Source organism: Phascolarctos cinereus, unplaced genomic scaffold (genome assembly GCF_003287225.1).
Source record: "Phascolarctos cinereus isolate Bilbo 61053 unplaced genomic scaffold, phaCin_HiC Scaffold_9;HRSCAF=440, whole genome shotgun sequence".
NCBI classification, from domain to species: Eukaryota; Metazoa; Chordata; class Mammalia; order Diprotodontia; family Phascolarctidae; genus Phascolarctos; species Phascolarctos cinereus.
Window position 1 is genome coordinate 232,056,138 of NW_027556402.1, and position 17,646 is coordinate 232,073,783.

Consider the following 17,646-nt stretch of genomic DNA (forward strand, 5'->3'; position numbering starts at 1 on the left):
TCCTTGTCACCTCTCACCTAACCAGCCTCCTCATTGGCCTCCCTGCCTCAAGTCTCTCTCTACTCCAAGCTCTCTGTTGCCAAAGTCATTGTCCTTAAGTGCAGATCTGGTCGTTTGATTTTCATATTCAGCGAACTCCAGGGTTCCTGTTGCCTTTAGGATAAAAATAATAAGCTGCTTTGATTAGTCTCGCAAGCTCTGCACAGCGTGGTGCTAACTCACCTTTCCAGACTCATTCCTTATTTGCCTTCTTAAACTCTTTGGTGCAGCCATGCTGGTGTTATCTCTGTTCCTCACACACGAATGTTCCTTTCCTGACTTCTTGCTTGCTCACTGGCTATGCCCCATACCTGGAATGAATTCTTTCCTTCCTTCTATCTCACAGCATCTCCCTCTACCTTTCAGATGCAGCGTAAGCACCATCTTCTGCATGAAGCCTTTCTTCCCAAGTCCTTGTCCCCTGCATCCTTTGTATTTAATTACTTCGTACATGTTTATATTTACTCTGGGGCAGCTAGTTGGCACAGTGGATAGAGTGCTGGGCCTGAAGTAAGGGAGACTCAACTTCCAGAGCTCAAATCTGGCCTCAGACACTTCCTAGCTGTGTGACTCTAAACAAGTCACTTCACCCTGTTTGCCTCAGTTTCCTCATCTGTAAAATGAGCTGAAGAAGGAAATGTCCAACCACTCCAGTACCTCTGCTAAGAAAACACCAAAGGGGGTCCCAAAGAATTGGAAATGACTCAACAACAAAATATTCAACTTACATTTTTGCTGCCTATATTTCATACTTCCTTTCCCCCTCCCATTAAAATATAAGCTGTTTGATCTTTTTTGTGGTGGCAAAGAATTGGAAACTGAGGGGATGCCCATCAATTGGGGAATGGCTGAGCAAGTTGTGGTATATGAGCGTAATGGAATGCTATTGTGCTGTAAGAAATGATGAGCAGGCGGACTTCAGAAAAACCTGGAAAGACTTGTATGGTCTGATGCTGAGTGAAGTGAGCAGAACGTTGTACACAATAACTGCCACGTTGTTTGATGACTAATATTGATAAACTTAACCCCTTCCAGCAATACAAGGATCTAAGACATCTCCAAACGCCTCGTGATGGAAAATGTTATCCACATCCAAAGAAAGAACTGTGGAGTTTGAATGCAGATCAAAGCATACTATGTGCTATTTTTTTTCTCCTGTTGAGTTTTGTTTCCTCTTTCTGGTGGTTCCTCCTATTGGTTCTAATTCTTACTTACAACATCACTAATGTGAAAATATGTTTAATAGGAACATATATGTATATAACAGATTGTGCACCGTCTTGGGGAAGAAGGGGGAGAAAAATTCTAAACTCAAAAGCTTATAGAAATGATTGGTGATAAATCTAAATAAATTAATAAAAAATTTTAAAAGGAATATAAGCTGCTTGTGAGTCAAGATCATTTTATTTTTTCAATTGGTACCTGAAGTGCCTAGCACAGTATTTCACATGCAGTGGCATTTAATAAATATTTGTTGATTCGTTCCTGATTCATCATTCAACCCTCTTCTGCAGGGTTGCTGCTCCGAGGAGATCAGATGCCTAAATCTCTTTGCCAACCTCAATGGGCGTAGAAACCAATGGCCAGCTGGGTGGCTCCACCAGTCAGCAAGCCTGTCAGCTCAAGACCTCCTCAGTCTGACTTTCCCAGGCAGTTCTCCGCTAACCCCTGGGGATCTTTTTAAGTTAACACCTCTCTAGCTGAAGAAGCAGACCCACACCTGAACAGCCTTGACCGCTGTGGTTTTTAATGATCTTATGACCAGGGTGGGTGGTTTGTTGTTGTTTTTTGTTTGTTTGTTTTTGGCAGGATGATGCTTATTAACTCAGTTGTCCTGGCCTGACTTTAGTCTGGGCAATTAATAATAATTTAATTCTCCTAGTTAAACAGGACCTGGGGTTCTTGTTCCTGTCTGGCCCTGAGCACCTGGGTAATGGGGCTCTCAGGTGGCTGCTGAGTGGGATGGCTACTTCTGTCGTGGGGGAAGATAGCTGTGTAGACACACACATGCTTTCAGACAGATATGTGCAAAAAGCTCCTGGATAAAATAGATTGGGTAAAGTAAGTCATCACCTCCCTTCTTGCAAGGTGCCACCACCCCCACTGACCTTTCTTGAAACCACAACTCACTCAGGTATTAGGACTCTGCATTCCCTTAGGGCCTGATACTTGGCTCTGGTGAATGCTTTGTTTTGGCAGGGACGAGGGGAATAAGGGGGATAAAGTTTTTTTGATCTTGAGAAATCTCCCAGGCCAGCAGCTAGAACTTGGGCTTCACATGGTCCTGAGCATGACCTAAGAAGGGGCAGAATGCCACGGGTACCAGCCCTTTCCTCTGCTCCACCCCCTTCCCTCCCTGGTCCCCTCCCTCCTTCCCAGAGCCTGAGTCAATCATTTACCTAGCCTCTATTCTCAGCGTCACCTGGGCTGGCTCAGTGACCTGGACTAGGTGTTATGTTTCTCTGCCCTTTTGTTACCCATCTGTAAGATGGGGGTAGTCAACCTTTACCCATCACCCTACCCCCCAGGATCCCGAGAACTTAGAAGCAGACAGTCCTTTGCTTTAGGATTGTCATTCTCCTCTAGGGAGGGGCAGAAGAAGACAACTCCCTTGACTAGTGCCTCTGGAGGGTGTTTAAATTAGGGAGAAAATGTGGTACTGACCCAGAGAGAGGTGGGAATGTTCTCTGGCAAGGTTATGACCTAGATCTGGGGGCGCGTGACTTGTTTTGTTTTGTGGTGTTTGGTTTGGTATCCCTGGATATAAAGGATCCTTTCCAGACTCTCCACCTGCCTCTCTGGGCTTTCTCTACTCCCCTTTCCCCCTCCCTTCCCCCCGTTTCTCCTCCCCCCCCCCACACCAAGGCTTTTCAGTTTCTTTCTATATACTGTCTTCCCCCACTAGAATGTAAGCTCCTAGTGGGTAGGGTCTATCTTTCTGGTTGTATCTTTATCCCCAGTGCATAGCTAGGTGACCAGCTTAATAAGTGTTGCCTCATTGACCCAAAATGTGGCCCAAACATGAGTGTGCACTTAGAGAAATGACAGATAGAGCACTTAATAACTGCTTATTAGCAGTCCCTCCCCTAAGGAGCTTGCATTCAAATGGGGGAACACCACATAGGAAAGGTACCTGGAGGACAAGGCATTGGAGAGGAAGAGGAAAAGTTGGGAGTAAGGGGTGGAGCCCTGGATGAAGTGAGCGAGGTCTGGGCAACCTGGTGGTCCAGGCTAGGGATCTGCCAATCAGAAGGGGTGGTCACAGGGAAGTTGGGGAACCTGTGATTTCAGGCGGAGAACTCCTAGTGAGAAGCTTTCCCTATAAATGCACGTCTTCACTTATTCTACAACTGAGAAATGTGTATGACTTGGCCCAGGGTCACCCAGCCAAGATATGTCTGAATCTAAACTTGAACCCAGGTCTTCTTGGACTCCTAGGTAGCCTTGAATTTAATTTTTGCTGTTGTTCAGCTGTGTCCAACTCTCTATGACCCCATTTGAGGTTTTCTTGGCAAGGATACTAGAGCGGTTTGCCATTTCCTTCTCCAGCTCATTTTACAGATGAAGAAACTGAGGCAAAAACACAGTTAAGTGATTTGCCCAGGGTCACACAGCTAGGAAGTGTCTGAGGAGATTTTGAACTTGGGAAGATGAGTCTTCCTGACTCCAGTCTAGGCCCTCTATCCACTGCAACACCTAGCTGTCCTTGGATTCAATAGGCCCTTAATAAATGTTTGTTGAATTGAATTGAATTGAATCAAATTGAATCTGCCTGGCTAAGGAGGAGGGGGTCAATGGTCATTATATTCAGCTGAATGAAAAGAAGAACTTCTGGCACTGGGGGATGGAGAGTGGATTTGGGATCTAGATGGGCTGCACTGAGCACTTAGCACAGTGCCTGGCACACAGGCAATGAGGGAATGTTAGCTATTATTATTACATAACACGATAGCCTTTGATAATTACTAGCATTCATATAATGATGTGCAAAGCACTTTATAAATACTATCTCACTTGTTCTTTACAACAATCCTGGGAGGTAGGTACTATTTTTAACCCCATTTTACAAATGAGGAAATTGAGTCTGAGAAAGGTTAAGTGACTTTTCCAGGGTCATACATCAAATAGGCACCTGAGGCAGGATTTGAACCCAAGCCTTCCTTACTCTAGTTCTCTCACTTTTAGCAGCCAATCAGTGATAAGCTCAGTGCCTGGCACATAGTAGGTACTTAATAAATATCGTTTGATTGAAGGCATACCATAAAGTTCAGGCAAGCCAACCTTAGTTACAAATACCTGAGATTACCTTCTGACATTCCTGTGTACATATACCCTCCTTGCCCTGCCCTGCCCTCCCCCCATATCATCCTTGAGGCTGGGGGCTTTTTTATGCTTTTGTATCCTAATACCTAGAACAGGCTGGGCACACAGTAGGTGCTTAATAAATGCTTAGTTTCTGAGCAATCAATTGGAGCCCCACTGGCCTAGACTCACAATAATTGCGTGGTTTCAAATGACTTAAGAATTTATTGTTATGAAAACCAGATGCTCCTTCAGAGAGAGGGGAAAGATAATTTGCTGGCCCAGAAAAAAGGGAAAGACATCGGTGTCTGAATATGGGTAAGGTATCAAACCCTGCCATTTACTTTACAGGAACTAGACACAGGGCCACCGAGGAGCTAGGGCTGGGGTCCTCTCCAGAAGCAGCTAGGCTTTTTTCAACACAACTACAGGTGAGGCAGAGACTGCTAGTAAAAGTTTAAGGAAGGGAGGCAAGCTTTTAAGTCTAATCTGTATTATTAACATCTCCACCGATTGCTTAAGTCTAGACAATCAACAATAAATCAAACTATGCAAATGCTCCCGATGACTGTAACGATGGCTCTCTAAGCTGGCTGGAGCTGGCTTGAGCAATAACCCCGGGTAAAGAGATTTGGGTCTCATTCAATATTTATTAAGCACCTACTATGTGCAGAGAAAGAGAACAGGCCTGGATTCAGAAAGAACTAGGTTCGAGTTTCTCTTTGAACATATACTGGCTGAGTGATCTCAGGGCAAATCACTCAATTCCTCAGTTTCCCCAGGAGTTCTCTAAGAAACCAGGATAAATCTCTATGGGCAGAGGGACTTTCCTTAGTAGGGTTCTCTGTGCTGAAGAAATTGACAGGTTCCCTCTCTCCACTACCAAAATATGAGGCATTGTGCTAGGCTAGCACTAGAGAGAAAACAATGATAGTTTCTGCTCTCACGGAACTTATTGGCCCATGAAAGGTTTCCAACAGGTATCTGAATAAACTATAACATGAGGTAGATAGGGAGTGATGAGAGCAAAGGAGAGAGCTGGGCAAAATGCTCTCTGAAATTTTCAAGCGGGTGAAAATATTTTAAACTCAAGACAATCACCTCCTCATTTTACAGACAAGGAAATGGAGACCCCCAAGGGGATGGGGGAATGACTCTCCTAAGGTCATGCAGATTAGAAACAGCAGTTTCAGCCTTTTGAAGTTGGGTCTTAATTCCAAATTCAGGGCTTTTCACATTACCTCCTGCTTCTCGGTCTGGGAGATCTGGGAAAGCTTCGTGGAAGCTGAAGCTGCTCCTTCAAAACCAGCAAGGGTTTAGAGAAAGGAGGCTGGCCAGGCAGCGCTTTCCAGGCACCAGAGACAGGCTGTGCAAATACATGGAGGCGGGAGCCAGCTGGGTAACAGCTAGGCATCCAGTTTGCCTGGAATATAGAAGACATGAAGGGAAGTCAAGCTAAAATGGGGCTGGAAAGGCAAGTTGCGGCTAGCTTGTGGGGAGCCCCAAATATTTGTTTGTATTTTAATCTAGAGGCAATAGGGAGCTACTGAAAGTTTTTGAGGAAGGAAGTGACATGGACAGGATTGGGCCCTAGGAAAGTTATTTTTGTAGCTGTGTACAGGATAGACTGCAGACTTGGGAAAGACTAGAGACAGGGAGACTAGTGAAATAGGCAAAGTTAATTCCCCTGTAGCCTCTGGTAATGAGGAACCAATCAGCAAACATTCATTCATTCACTCATTTATTCATTCATTCCTTTAGGCTAGGCAATGGGGTTAAGTGACTTGCCCAGGGTCACACAGCTAGTAAGTGTCAAGTGTCTGAGGCCAGATTTGAACTCAGGTCTTCCTGACTCCAGGGCCAGCTCTATCCATTTGGCAACCTAGCTTCCCCAGCAAACATTTATTAAGTACCTGCTGTGTGCTAGGCTCTAAGCAAACAAAAGAATGGGGTTGAATTAACCAAATCACCTCAGTTTGTGTATTATCCAAGTCTCTAGTTTCCTCCTGCTATATGCCTTACCATATTACTATTTATTTGCACCCTCCCCGAGGGGATGTCCAGGAGACAGAAAACAGCCTGCTTTCTTTCCAATAGGAATCTCTGTTTTTGGTTAGTGGTATCTCTAGAGCAGAGGTTCCCAAAGTGGGCCGTCCTGGGTGCTGGAGCAATCCGCGGGGGTGGTAGCAACCTCAGATGCAATTGGAGGGCGCTGAATAAAAACAAGAGAGTGGTGGAAGGGTAAGGAAAGCAGAGAAGGTAAAATTTTGAAAAATCATTCTTACATGTTTTATCTGTCGTGTAACAGAGTTAACGTCATAGGGATTACATTATTTCTCCCCCCCCACCAAAAAAACCCCCCCACACAAAATGCAAGTTAAAATTGATCAGTGGTCAAGTCCACAGACAGGTCTTGACAAGCAAGTGTTGGCAGGCCAGGGTGTCACACATTGTGAAGAAGTCCAGCATGTATGGGCAGGAATGTGTGTGTAACGACTTGGTTACAATAAGATACTATATGGTTACGTGACACGACATTTTGTCATGAAAATCTCAATGCAGTCAAAATTATTAAATTTAAGATGTGTTATTTTAAAATATATACAATTTTACATTTTTTGAAATAACTCAAATTTCAAAAAAGCTGTGAAAGGGGTAAAGAAAATAGATTTCCATGGGGACAATGAGCAATTTTTTTTTTTTATATAAGGAGGCAGTAGACCAAATAAGTTTGGAAATCTCTCCTCTAGAAGATCTGGCCAGGAAGGAGATGGCCAAGTAAGGTCTAGGGAAAATATGGATGGGACAGCTAGGTGGCACAGTGGATAGAGTCCTGGCCCTGGAGTCAGGAGGACCTGAGTTCACATTGCTCCTTAGACCCATAACACTTACTAGCTGTGTGACCCTGGGCAAGTCACTTAACCCCATTATCTAGCAAAAAAAAAAAAAGAAAAGAAAAAAAGAAAAATATGGATTTCAGCTCTGCATGATACACTCCTGGATTTCTCCCTAAACTCCCTAGGAGTAGGTATTGTATCACTCTTCGTATTTGTCTAGCAAATACTCTGAGGCTCTTATCCCAATCCCCACTTGACCCTTTGGGTCTCCACAGCCCCAAAATCCCTTCAGGGCTCTAGGATTAAGTGGTAAGAGATGCTCAGATACATTTACAAAGAAGAGAACAAGTCTCAGTCAACCAATAAGTCAAATAATTAATTAAGTACAGTATGCCCTTGGATGAACTGGAGTAATCATTTCCCATTTTCCCTTGAGCATCCTAGCTTCATCCCTAGGAGAGTCGTTGGCTGTTTCTGCATTAGGAGCCAAGGACTCATTGGGTCCTGATTCCTTCAAATGCCAGAAGAAAAGTTCACCATGCCTAAGGGGAACTTCCTGAGCATCCTGTGGAGGCATTGGTGGGATGGAGAGTGGGGAAAGGACTTTTAGCAATCAGTAGTAATAAGTTCCTCCTTGACCACACGTGCTGGCTAAGCCTGAGGCCACTTCTGTTTGCACTCTGTTAAGTTCTTGCAATGCACAGACATTTGAGGGGAGGCTTTGTACCAACAGCTCTTATTGTGATACCTTAGTAAATACCTTTTTCTAAAAACTACTTGAGTATGGCTATTTAAACTAATTCTCCACTATAATCGGAAGGAAGTACACCAATGGGGGCTCATGACCTGCCAATAGAAAAATGACCCTCCAATTCCTCAGAGTTAATCCTATAGCTCTGAGGGGATTTAGGAGCTCTGGGGGCCCAAAGGGTCAAGTGGGGTTTGGGATAAGGGCCTCAGAGTATTTGCTACACAAATACAAAAATGTGATACAATCCCTATTCTCAGGGAGTTTAGGGAGAAATCCAGGAGAGTACCTTGGAGAGCAGAAATCCGCATTTTCCCTAGACCTTACTTGGCCATCTTCTTCCTGGCCAGATCTTCTAGAGGTACCATAAACTCAAAGCAGAGATTCCTCTTGGAAAGAAAGCAGTCTGTTTCCTGTCTCCTGGACATCTCCTGAGGGAGGGTATAAATAAATAGTAATATGGTCAGGCAGATAGGAAGAGGAAAACAGATGTGGATAATATACAAACTGGATAATCAGCTTCTACATAGTTGAGAGTTGACTGTTCCTTATTAACTAATGGTGATGGGTGATTCCCTCCCATGTTCCCCTCTTCTCCACTCACTCTGTAGCTCTTGGACCTGCATGGAGTGATTCTAGGCCTAAAAGGAACTGACTTTCCTTGGGCCCAACCAATGCTTGTCTTTTTAATTGAGAATGCTATGGAACAGTGCCAAAGAGGGTTAATGCTTAAGGTAATGAGAATATTGAAAAGCAATTTGATTATGGAGTGGTAAAATGGACATAGCAATGGAAGTAGAGTCTTGGGGCCTGAGTGTGAATCCTGACTCTGATACTTACTACATATGTGACCTGTCCACTCAATCTCTCTGGGCCTCAGTTTCCTCATCTGTAAGATAAGGCCTCTTCCAGTTCTGGGAAAAAAGATCCCTAGAGAACAGTAAGCAATCTGTGATAGCAATTTACATAGACTTTAGGGGGTCAGAAATGGAAGGTCAGAAGACAGACCTTCATCAATAAAGAGTCCACCATGTGCTTGGGCAGGATAATAGGTACTTGAGATGCAAATATAAAGAATGAAACGATCCTTGCCCTCTGGGAGCTTGTATTCGAATTCAGGAGATAACAAGGCTAGAGGTTAGAATATACAGAATAAATATAAGGAGAACAAATACACAAAAATGGGATGTAGTTAAGTACAAAGAAGTTTGTAAGGGAGGGGGCTAATAGTTGGTTTGGAGGGCAGGGCTTCGTATAGAAGGAAGTGTTTGAGCTGAACTTTGAAGAAAAAGGATTCTATAAGTGGAATGATTGAGAGGGCATGCGTTCCAGGTAGGGAGGACAGTTAGAGCAAACACACAATATCTTATTAACAAATAATTTTTTCCAGAATTGACTTTTTTCTCAATTAAAAAAAAATTTATTTTCAATTGAGGGAACAAAACAAGCATTTCCATAACAGTACAATAAAAAAGATGATTGCACATGAAACTGCAAATCTACCACATACAACTCGCTATTCTCTCCAAATATACAACAGAATCTTTTTTTTCCCTTTTTTTCTTCCCTCCACCTTTCCCTGTCCTACAGATGGCTACCATTAGACACAAATAAGGATATATATGCAAATATATAAACATATATAAATATATGTAAAATTATTCTATGCATACTTCTATTTATCAGTTCTTTTCCTGGATGAAGATAGCATGTCTCTTCATATGTCCTTCATTTTTAATTCATGTATTTATAATAGTCAACCTTATAGATTATTTCCCTGATTCCCCTCTCCCCACTTTTTTTTTTGAAAGGGGAAATTCTGGTTGTTGTTTTTCTTAACCCAAAACAAAATGTCAAGTCTTCCAGAGATGGAAGATAGGGAAAGTCAGCTCTTTAGGAATTTTTCCCTTGCATGTAGCCAAAATCATCTGAGAAAACAGGTCATATGAGGGGAAAAAGATCTAAGGGTCTTAATAGACCACAAGCTCAATTCCATATGCATGAGTAGTGTGACTTAATTGCTAAATGATGGTAATACGATCTTAGGCTGAATTGAGAGGTAATGTACAGATCAAGGGAGGTGATATACACTCTGTACTCTCCCTGAGTTTGATGACCTGTGTATCATATCCAGTTCTGGACGCCATTTGGAAGAAGACACTGACACGCTATATCAAGGAGAGGGTGATCTGGATGGTGACTGATCACACCAAACTAGGCCTGGGTCAAGGGACTGGAGGTGTTTCCATGGAAGAAAAGGGAACTGGGGAGGTTGAATATACCAGCCTTTGAGCATAGGGAAGGTACAGAGGGATCCCACTTGTTCTGCCTGGCCCCAGAGAGCCCATCTGGGGATCTGGGACCAAAGAAGGAAGCCACTCCAAGGTGAACGGAAAGGGGAACATCCTAATGAGCAGAATATGGGACGGGCTGCCCCAAACTGGAGTGGATTACTGGGTTGTGCTTGGAGTCCCAAAGACCCAAAGACATGTACTGCCTGTGTGACCCTGGGTAAGTCACTTATCTTCTCTCCCTCATTGCCTCACCTGTCAAATGAGGTGCTTGGATTAGACCACTTCTTAGGTCCCATTTAGCTCCAAATCAGAGGTTCTTAATCTGCTTTTTTTTTTGCCTTCTTAGAAGAATTTCTAACTGTATAAAATGAAAACCATTAAGAACACCTGCTCCAAATTTATGCTGTCTCTGGTCCCCTTCACAAACTTAATGGCTGTGACCTTACTTGTACCTTAGTTTCCTCAGCTGAAAAAATGAGGGGGATGGGCTGGTTGACCCCTAAGGTACTCTCAGCTCTCAGTCTATCGTCCTAGTATCCCCTTCCTCCCATCCCCTCTTCGGGGATGCTGGAGGGGATTCCTGACCAAGTCAGGTTGGGCTATCTGGCCTCTATCTGGGGTCCCTCTGCGATTCTGATCCTTCAGAGTGAGCCTCCGGGCTGGAAAGAACAGTCACAGCCAGATCAATGCTTCATCCATTAACAGGTTGCTTCTCTTTTCCCGAGACACTCATAACCTGGTCAGACCTGTTTTGGTTGAGTACTAACGTGTGAGCTCCATATGCAAATGAGCCCATGTTGGCTGTCCTTTATTTTACTGTATAAGGCCCTCGCAGCCAATCAGGGGAGGGGGAAGTGACTTAGGGAATTCCCGGTTGGTGGCCTATTGCTTAACATCCTACAAAATGATTTAAAATTAATGTCCTATGCATTCATCTTCACTCTTTTGAGGCCTGGGAAGTGATAGAACCTAACACCACACTAAGATTGGCCATCACCTACCTCTAGGAGCTAGTCTGTCTGTTTCCCTCTGCCCAGCTTTCTCACCAGACCCTGCTATTGGATTTCCCAACAGAATCTTTAGTTAAATGAGGTAAGTTGAGTTGGGTTTTTTTTTTTGCTCTCTCTCTCTCTCTCTCTTTTTTTTTTCAATGTTGTATTGTTAATACCTGAGCGAGAAGAGAAACCCATGTATTCTGGCCGGGACAGCCTGCCTGGAGCCAGACAGCTGAGAAACTGAGATCTTTGGCCCCTTCCTCCCTCCCTCCCTGAGGTCGGTTGGGGCAGAAAATGAAACCCTGCTTGCTTTGGGTTGGCTGCCTCCCTGGTTTTCACTAAATTTTATTTCTCACCAGAACAGGGGTTCTTAATCTGGAGTTCATGAATGTTTTTTAACTTCAGTTCGATATAGTTGGTTTCCTTTGCATTGTATTTTATTCATTTAAAGCCCTTTTTCTGAGAAGGGGTTCTGGACAGCCAAGGAGCCTAGAACACAGAACAGGTTAAGAACCTTTACTTGAGTCCCAGAGGAGTGGATTTGGCTATTGAATGTATGTGTGTGTGTCTGCTGCCTTGCTCCTGGGTCCCCAAGGGAGTCACTGTGAACTCCCAAAGTTTCTGCCCTTGACCTTCTGAGGTAGCCATCTCCCTAGGTTAGGAAATACACAGACAGGTAGAGCTAGCTACTGGCTTGCTAATTAGCTGCCCTGCTCTTAGCCTATGGTCCTGTTTCCTAGAGACATCTCTTGTTTGTAATTTCCCTGACTTGGGAGCGTTCTGTAGGGAGGCTGCAGCCAGCAGAGCCTCGTGGTGGCTTGATGGTAGTAAATACCTGGAGATGGGAGGTGGGGGTGAGGAGGGGAAGGGAGAGGGGAGGTCAATGAAGTGATCCAAAATTCCTTTTTCGCTTTATGCTCCCGATGGGGTTAGACAGCCAGAAGAAACAGGTGGAGTGGGGAAAGGGAAGACAGCCTAAGAAATATCCCTGTTCGGGTGGTGGGGGTATGAGGGGAGTTGGAGAGGGCAAAGAATCCTGCCATACTGCAGGAGGTTCGACTGGCCAGCCTTTTGTTTACTTTCTGAAGGGACAGTGTTGTTGATGGTGGTGACTCAGTAGCTCCTGAAGCCTTCCCAAGGCACAGAGCCTCCTGGTTCCGAATCCCGGGTGTGGGTGATATATGGTCAAGTTTCACCACAGGACAGGAGGGAGGTTATGGCTTGTCACTGGTAGGGAGCAAGAATGCTCCAGGCGGTAGCTCCGAAAGCTCGAACCCGCTGGAGCTTTGGCTAGTAAATCCACAAGCATTTATTACGGTGCTTACTTATTATTTACTCAGTGGTAGATACTACCCAGAGTGACTTCTTTGAAGCTGTGTGTGTGTGTGGTTTTAGATGGTGCAGGTGGCCATATGAGTCTAAGTCCAATCCAATTATAATTCCTCTAGTTGCTGTCTCTGTGTTCATGGTGCTGGTGCTATGGAAAAATCGCCCCGGATTTGGAGTCAGAGCACTTGAGGCAGAATTCCAGTTTGTCCACTTATTACCCGTATGACTTTGAGCAAGTCATTTAATGTCCCTGGGCCTCAGTTTCCTCATCTGTAAAATGAGGTGGCTAGACAAGGCAACCCATTAGGTTACCTAGCCATTTATTCTAGTTTCGAATCTATGAGCCTCCAAGGGCAAGAAAGATTTGGAGAGGAGATACATTAGAACTTGTTGAGGAAAAAAATCAAATGAAGGAACTGGACCCTTGGATGGAGGAGAGAAAGGCTTATTTGTGAGTGTTTGTGTGTGGTGGGGAGCGAGAAGGGAGATGTGTTTAGAAGTAGCCTTTAAGCCCATGAAAGGTTATTGTGGGGCTCTTGAGGGGCCGTATTCTAGTTCTACTGCGGCCCCTGAAAGGGTTCGAACTTTTAAGGGTAGGATTTAATTTGGAGCAGAAAAGCTTTAGGTAGTAGAAAGAATTTTCCTAGTTACAAAGGGCTTCAAGATTCTGGGAAATATTATGAAAGATTATAAAATCTCCTCTGGGGAATACAATTCAATTGCATTCAATCCAGGAAATATTTAGTAAGCTATATAGAAGACATTACGCTGGTCAAAACATTAAAAGAAACAGACACTGCCCTCAAAAAGCTTATATTCTACTGACTAGGGGGCAAGGGATATAATATGTCCACAGATCAGTGAACACAAAGCAATTGGAGGTAGGAGAGCACATTAGCTCACACACAATGGGCACTTAATACATGTTTGTTGATGGATTAACAACTGAGAAAGTGGGGGGTGGGTTTCAAAGATGAGCTAGACTAGAATGGCATCCATAGGACTACTGGGCTAATGGGTCCCCAAACCCCATTGGGGTTCTTTTAGTGCATAAACATGAGTCAGGGGTTAACTCCCAGGTTCCTCACTGTATTGCAGAGAGGAACAAACAGCTGTTATGGGGTGATAGAAGGCCCCAGATACCAGATCTAGGAACAATTGGTCAGGGTTGCAGAGGGACAAACATACAGGGAAAAAACAAACAAACAAGCCCAGCCACGTAAGAGAGAAAAAACAAACCCAGTCACATAAAGGGGGAAAAAAAATAAACCCCACAACGTAAGGGAAGAGTCTAAAAGGTAAAGTGTTCTCAAAGTGGACCTGGCCTCCCTGGACGGGAGGTCTTTGAGCAAAGGCGTCTGATGACCATTTGTTGAGAATGTCAGAGAGATTTCTACTGGAGCACAGGTTAGAACGAGTTGGCCTCTTAAGGTTCCTTCTGAAATTCGGTGATTCAGGAGAATGAAAGAAAGAACTGTGAATATCTTTGTGGGACAGGGTGTTCTGTAAGTTATCTTGACTCGCGGGTTCGGCTGGAGCAATTGTAATCACTCAATCTCGTATTTATAGTACATTGCAAGGAGCTCCCATTAATTTCCAGACTTTATCTAATCCATCTTCAAAACTGCCTTGTGAGCCAGTGGAGGGGCTGGGACGGGTATTTAATTTATACTGTGCCCTACGGAGAACAAAATAAAGATAGGGGAAGATTAGAGTAATCCCCTAAGGTCATGGGATTGTCGGATGATAGAGTTAGAGGGGACCGTAGAAAGTCCCAATCCAGAAAGGTTAAGTTATGCACCCAAGGTCACATAACAAATTGTAGGTAATCAGTGGCAAATTAGAAAGCAGGACCGGGGTCAGGTCAGAGTTGTGAGGCTTTGGGTCAAAGCGCACAAAGAAGGCCAAATAAGTTCTCTGGATCCTAGCTATAGTGACCTGTCCACTCCTTCACTGTTTTCTCTGAAACTGGTCCCTAAGTACAGGGTTCAATTTAGTTCCTGACTGCAGAATGAAGACTAGAAAGGCAGGGTTGGAAGGGGCATGGTGAGGTCATCTAGTCTACCCCTCTGCCCTCAGACAGCAGCGTTTGGTTAAGTCATTCCAAGGTGTGATTTTCAAAAACTGTTTTGGAGTGAAGGCTCAGGGTCTCCTGGAAGAATCCCAAGCAGCTGAAGTTTTGAGGGTCAGATGCAATCTCTGCTCCGACTTGGCTTCTCTCTCCTGCCCCTCTAGATGGGGGCTTTCTGCGGATCGGTTGGCTATAAGATGGCTCATTGCAAACTGGTCTGCTCTTCCAGACTTTGCCAATGTGGGGCTCTGTGGTTTGGGCAAACAAGTCAATTGAAAGTTTTCCTTCTCGGCTTTAAAAAAAAAAAGGAATCGTTGGTGCAAATATAAAATGCTTCTCATGGTAGGAAGAGGGGCAGAGGGAATTCTTAGGCTAGATTTAGAGTCAGGGGATGAAAATTCAAATCCCATTACTTCTCAGGACCTCAGTTTACTCATCCTTAAAACGAGGAGGTGGGTACTAAGATTCCTTGCAGCCCTAGATCACTGATTGTGGGGATCCCAAGGCATCCAGGACATGAAAGGTGGCATGGCAGGGAGTAGGGGGATGGCTAGGAAAGGTGCTTGTATAGTATATGTATTAAAGTCATATTGCTTTGTGTTTAGGACAAGTGGAAAGAATGAATAAATAATAATAGCTAACATCTATATAGCGCTTTAAGGTTTACAAAGCACTTTACATCTGTTACTATCCCATTGGATCCTTGTAACGAACCTGGGAGGAAGGTGCTATTTTATCCCCATTTCACAGATGATGGACTGAGGCTAAGAGAGCTTGAGGTGCCCAGGGTACACAACTAATCTCTGTCAGTAGTAGGATTCCTCTGGCAGGTTTTCTTGATTCCAAGGGCAGTGGTCTACCCACTAAGACTTCTGAATGAAGCTTCATTGAAATGTCCACCTTCTGCCATCTTGATTCAGTGTCTTACTATGTAGGGACTCACCTCTGAGCCAAGAGATGATTCTCTTGTAGTTGCAGGCTGGAATGCATGATCTCTATGGTCCCTACGTGCCTCTCTGATTCCATGATTGTGTTGGGGTAGAGGGTCTTGGGTCAGTGAACCACACCTTGTAGTGCAGGTCAGTAGTTGACCTTTCAGGTTTCATTTGAGGTCACTGTAGGCTGAGGCTAAGGGGGAGGCAGATGATTCCGAAGTACAGATGCTATGAGGCTAATAGTCTTCACTGACTTTTTTTTCTTTGGCATTTAATGGGGGTGAGGGAAGGTGGGTGAATTCAAGAGTTTATTGGTGCCAGGGATGACCCCCTTCCCCACCTGCCCCATCCCAGGTGGGAGCCTATGAGTGTGGAGTGTTGAATACGTTGTCAGATCTAGTGCCTATATTATTTATTTTGTTTTCCTTAATAGCATTTCTTTGTAACCGTTGGAAGGCTCACTGGGGGTGGGGCTTAGGGATGGATAGAAGGGGGATGGGGGAGGAGTATATTCAGAAAAGAGGATGATGTTAGAAAAACACATACTTGTCTGCACTCTCTACATTGTAGATTGATTTATTAGTTTTGCTGAACTGTTGTTTTTCTTCTTAAAATTCTTGGCTTGCAAGGATGGCTTACTGGGTAGGGGCAGGAAAGGGATACATTCAGAAACGAATGTGATAAAAAGCAAAATATTTTAACAAAAGTTTTTAAAAGGCCATCAGTGAAACTCAAAAATACATAAGTAGATGACTAAATAAATAACCAAATAGAAGCATTTTGGCTTCCTAGTTGAGTTGCATTGAACTAGTCCCACTCCTTTTTATTACCCAGTATTTTAGATGTGGGAATCTAGGCTAAAAATATATGCAGATATGGGAGAAAATGAGTGCAAATTGAGAAGTGCTAATTTAGGTTTGGTGTCAGAAATGAAACAAACCAACTTAGCCTGGAGAGCAATCCCACTGGAAGTCTTCAAGCAAAGGCTGGATGACTCCTGGATCACATAGATTAGAGGGGGGACTTTTTGTTCAGGTCCAGGTTAGACCAGGGGGGCTCCTGTGTTATTTTTTTGCTCTGGACCAGGCTAGACCAGGGGAGCTCCTGTGTTCCCTCTCAACCCCCCTCCTCACTCCCTTTACCAACTAAATCCTATTCTATATGGTCTTGTCTGAGGATGAAATGGAAGAGAGGACTGGAGCAAATACATTATCTCCTGGCCTTAGGGGGAGGCTTTGGGATCTTTTGTCAGTTCCTTTAAAATCAGTCCCTCCCATTATTTGTAGCATAAGACTCAAGTCAACGAGTAAAAAAAGTGGAAAAACAGCCTCGATTGTTAGAACATCTGTCCAAAGTTACAGTTTCTTGTTCTCGTGTTTTTGTAGCCTGGGCCTTAGCACAGTGCCTGGCATGCAGTAAAGAGTTTAATTAATGTTTCTCCCACCAAGGCCAAGCCTAAATTTTCAACTTCCTTCCCCCGGTGCTCCAAGTTCAATCATACAGCCTTTGGCTACATGAGGCCAAACATCTGGCTTGCCCAGATCTTCACGATATTGCCGCCATCTTGTTAGATGGGCCAGAGAGTCTAAGTTCCCAAGAAAGTGAAGGAAGGCCTAGCAGACAGGAGACGGGAGTGCATGTATCCTAGGGTGCTCAAGCAATCCCTCTTGCCAGAAGTTCTGAAATGACACCTCAGATGCCCACTGGCACAAAGCGACCCTGTCATCAGGAACATATAGGGTGGCCCATTTAAAGAGGCCCCCAGCATTTTAATTGGCCTCCTTTTAAATGAGACAGCCTGTAAAATAGCTCCTTTGAAAATGGATTTCACTAGCACCTAACCACAACTCTATTTTTGTTGCTGGTGGTTTTATAGGGGCCCAGGCTCTTGTGTTGACTGACTGGACTCACATGGCTTTTTTCTGTCTGTTTTTTTGTTTTTTTGCCCTCTAGAACCCAGACCCCATTTTCTCCAAGGATTTTCATTAGTATTTGAATTCAAGGTATAAGGCAGGATAGGAGAAGATCCCCTCTTTCCCTTCCCCCCACCCCAGCTAGGCATTTTATCTCACTGGCAGCAAATCAAAGCCAGTGGC

At 44.2% G+C, this 17,646-nt stretch overlaps 1 protein-coding gene across 9 annotated transcripts in view; it reads left to right on the top strand.

Moving 5' to 3' along the window:
- Positions 1-11,137: 11,137 nt before the first annotated feature.
- The window catches only part of EHF (ETS homologous factor), a 69,162-nt gene continuing 62,653 nt past the window's right edge, over positions 11,138-17,646 (top strand). For 6 of the 9 annotated variants that reach the window (XM_020963914.2, XM_020963915.2, XM_020963911.2 and 3 more), the window contains exon 1: positions 11,139-11,312. The gene's annotated coding sequence lies outside the window, so the exon portion shown is untranslated. Of the gene's footprint in view, positions 11,313-17,646 lie in introns of all 9 variants that reach the window. The other 3 variants (XM_078148087.1, XM_020963919.2, XM_020963920.2) reach the window with 1 other exon arrangement.